The following is a 4,332-nucleotide window of genomic DNA, read 5'->3' on the forward strand; positions in this document are numbered from 1 at the left end:
TGAACAGTAAGCACACAGTGGGAGAAAAATATTCACCACCTGATAGAGGGGTAATATCCAGATACACAAAGAACTCAAAAAACAAAGATTCAAGCATACAAATGACCCAATAATAAAATGGGCTATGGATCTGAATAGAGTGCTCTCAAAAGAAGAAATAAAAATTTCTAGTAAACACATTAAAAATGTTCAACTTCATTATTAATTAGGAAAATGCAACACAAAACTATTTTAACGTTTAGTCTTACTCCATTCAAAATGGCTAAAATCAAGGAGAGAAAAAAATGACTTCAAAGGCTTGTGAGAATGAAGGGAATGTGGACACTCATTCACTGCTGGTGGGATTGTAAACTGGTGAAACCACTGTGGAAAGCTGCATGGAGAATTCTTAAAACTAAAAATAAATATATCATATAATCCAGTTATATCACTTTTCGCTCCATATTCAAAGTATTCATCCTCCTCCAAATGCCAATGGGAAGCCATGTTTCTTGCTGGTTCTTTTTCATAATACACAAGAAATGGAAGCTAAATGCTCCTCAGCTGGTGAATGGATAATGAAAGTGTGGTACATTTATACAATGGAGTTGTAATCAGCATTAAAGAAATATGAAATCATAAAATTTTCAGGTAAATAGATGGACCAAAAAGCCACTATACTAAGTGAAAACACAGACTGAGTAAAAGAACTGATCTTATCGCCTGCATATATATTCACATCTTGATGCAACCACAGGATTGGAAAATGGAAAGGAACCATGTGGAAAAGAGGAAGAAGGAACTCAAGAGGGGGATAGTAGGAGACATGCTACTAAGGCAGACATGGGAAAAATTTAATACTTTAAGTGGAGAGGGAGGAGAGAGCAGAGAAATAACTAATTAATAGAGAGTAAAAACCAGAAAGAAATGCATTAGATAAAAGCTTTCTGAACATTACATATATAAAATATATACAAGTGTATGTGTATAACTGAATGCTATATAACAAGAGGCAGCAATATTCAGGAGAAACTTCTCTTCATGTTATTGGTCAGGATAGTAAAAGCAACTCGCAAAATAACACAAGCTATTACCAAACTCTTTGATTGTTTCCCAGAACTTGAAGGTAAGCATAGTATCTCATCAGGGCAAGAAAATAGGCGTATACCAAGTTACCTAAATGTAAAAGCAAACGAAAAGTGCATGTTTTCTCCCCACCAAACATGTATACTCTTATAGAGACCCATAGTCCCCTCTGGTGAGTCCAAAGCAGAGGATTAAGAAAGGGCACCACACACACACACACACACACACACACACACACACACTACACAGAGACATACAGAGACACACATATACAAAAAAGCAAAGATGTAAATGTTTTGAAAATGTATGTAAGTTCAAATTCCATCCTTAGTCTAGAGATGTCTAAATGTTTCCTTTGGGCTGCAATAGGAGAGTAGACCAATTTCACTGCACTGTTTCATAAGTCTCTGGCCAGTGGCACATTCCAAACAGAGCCAGTACATGAGAGTCAGGTGTGACACAAGAGGGACCAGACCATGCAGCCCACCAATAATACCCTAGGTGAATCAGGCTCCATAAAGAACTTCAGTCATGGTCCCATGACAATTGTGTTTCTCCCTCAGACCATGGTTTTCTCAGGGGTAAAATTTAACCAAATGACTATGATTCCTACCTCATTAAAAAGACAAACAATCCTGATAAAATTCCCCAAAGTCCTCCCTCACACACTGAACAGCAGAAGAGCTCTTGAGAACAAGGCTAAATGTTATCTTTTGAGTTATATCAGGTAAGTCTAAATTTGGGGGCTTCATGAGATTGTAGGAGAGCTGGTTTATGGGAAAACTAAATTTCCTTTGAAGTGAAGGCACACTTCTTTTCCCTGTCTCTTCCCTAACTTTGCCAGGCTATGGCCTGAAATCCACATTAGCAGAATGTAAAGTCCCTGTTTTTAATCTTCATGCCTGATCCAGTCATTATCAAGAACAACAACAATAACAAAAAACAATTACCATCACACAAAATTTAAGTATGACCACAGAACCCTATTTAATCACATTTAAAACGAAACATGAAGGACCATTAAACACCCTCGACAATAAAAATTAGGGTTAAAAATAAACATTAAGTCAGGACTCATCTGCATGCAGAGTAGTAAACATAACTGAAAACAAATGCAGGAAATGAGAAGCATCTTTTTCCAATGTTCATGGTGTGAAGGTGAACAGTTAAAGCTTTTAAAACCTGTCTTAAAAGGATGCTGCAGCTATGACAGCAGCATTACGCTGAAGGGATTCAATTGTGCCTTCGAAACAGCACTGAGCACAATTTTAGAGATCGATGTTTCTTGGAAATCGTAGAATCTATACTTTTAATTTATTAAAGAAAAGTCAAGAAATAACAAAACATTTCTAAAGGAAGAAAATACTATTATAGTATATTCTAAACTAAATCATCTCATATTATTTCATTTATATCACCTTGATTTTGTATTTATTATTTATTTACATTAATTTTGTGGTAATGCTGAGAGTTGGATTCCTGTTTGGATTGCAAAAGCCATTTTCCAACCTTCATACATATGCCATCCTTCAAATCTATGATTCAGCAAGTTTCTACTATACTTGCAACTGGGAGTAATTCATGTCTGCCAGGAAAGGGTAAACGCTTGAGAAATTAGGCAAAAGTCAATTAAGGTAATCAGTAACATCATTTTATTTTTACAGAATTATATGTCTGTAGTTGTTATGATAGTTTTATTTATTTTTTTATAAAAATGACCCTGCATTGCCTTTGTAAAATATTTCCTACATGTGCTTCTTCCTCACATACAGAAAGATGAATTTCTACCCAGTGATACCCCCTCTTAAGAAAGATGTCTATCATGACACCTGGTAGTAAACTGGAAGTTCTGGGGTCCACCTCTCCAGGGCCTGCCCACTGAATGAATGACAGCTCTGCTTGATTACACCGCATGTGGGAGGAACAGAGTTCTGTGTTTGTGGAGTTCACTGAGGTTTTCTTTCATCTATTCCACTGAGCAGAGTCTTCCCCTTCCCCTGCCACACCTGCAGTGCTCTATGTTAAGGCTGTTTGTTTTTATTACAAGGCTAAAGTCCTGTATTTCAAGCCTTCACCTATTTTCCATGTCTCTACTGTTGTAGTGCAGGGCATTCACATGACACATACTATGAATCTCTCATATCTCAATCAAAATGTCAATCTCACTCAAATGTAAGAAACATTTAGGTGTCTCTAATTTCCCCACCAATTTGCAGTTTGTTTGATCTGACATTTACTTGAATATATGATAACAGTAACTTTTTGAGGTCAAATGACATTTTCTGAGTTCATGTTTGTTTGATATTGTACCTTCCCTAATTGACCAAGCCTTTAATTGTTCCCTCTGTGCACATTTAAAAATTATCTATTTAATAAACATTCAAACTTTTAATTTCTTGTTTATTTTTATTATTGATATCTGATAGAAATTTGTCCATTTCATCTAAATTATTTATTTGCGTTAATGTGATTATTTTTATTTGAGCATAGTATCCTGAATGAGGCTACTTAAAAATTCCCATTGTAGAATGTGTGTCCCTGTCAAGGACTATAATAAACCTCACCCACCCACGGCTCAGGGACTATTGCAAAAGCAGAGTAGGGGGAGATTGCAAGAGCCAGGGTTGGTCCATAAATATAGGGCAACAGAGGCTTTCAGGCTGCTGGAAGCCTGCTCTCATGAACTTGCAGCAATTCTGGCACCTTACAGGACCCATGCCTATTTAAGAAGCCAAGGGCCTAGACTGGAGAGAGAGAAACGGTCAGTGGACTGATTACCGCTGGGTGAGGGAGAGTAGATATTCCTTGAGATATTCAGATAACCTGACTAGATTCCAGTGGATGAAGTTTCACTGAAAGACATCTGGATACCAATGCTTGACTGGGTAGGACAGACTTAAAAATGTATGACAGAACACATGAGGGCTGGTGTGTATGTGGGATTATATGGGGGAACAGAAGGGAAGGGTGTCTAAATTTAAGAACTATTGTATGAAATATAGAAAAGCTCAATAAAAAATATTTTCAAAATAGGGCCTGGAGAGATGGCATCAGGGTTAAGAACTCTGGCTGCTCTTCCTGAGGACCCAGGTTCCATTTCCAGCGCCCACATGGTGCCTATCTGTAACTCCAGTTACAAGGGAATCCAAAGCCCTCTTCTAATCTCCACAGGCATTGCAGGACACAAGTGCCCTTACATATATGCAGGCAATGCACTCATACACAGAAAATAAAAATAGTAAATAAAAAATATAAAAACATTTTAAA

This window comes from Nannospalax galili, unplaced genomic scaffold (assembly GCF_000622305.1).
Source record: "Nannospalax galili isolate Female #2095 unplaced genomic scaffold, S.galili_v1.0 scaffold2900, whole genome shotgun sequence".
Taxonomy (NCBI): Eukaryota; Metazoa; Chordata; class Mammalia; order Rodentia; family Spalacidae; genus Nannospalax; species Nannospalax galili.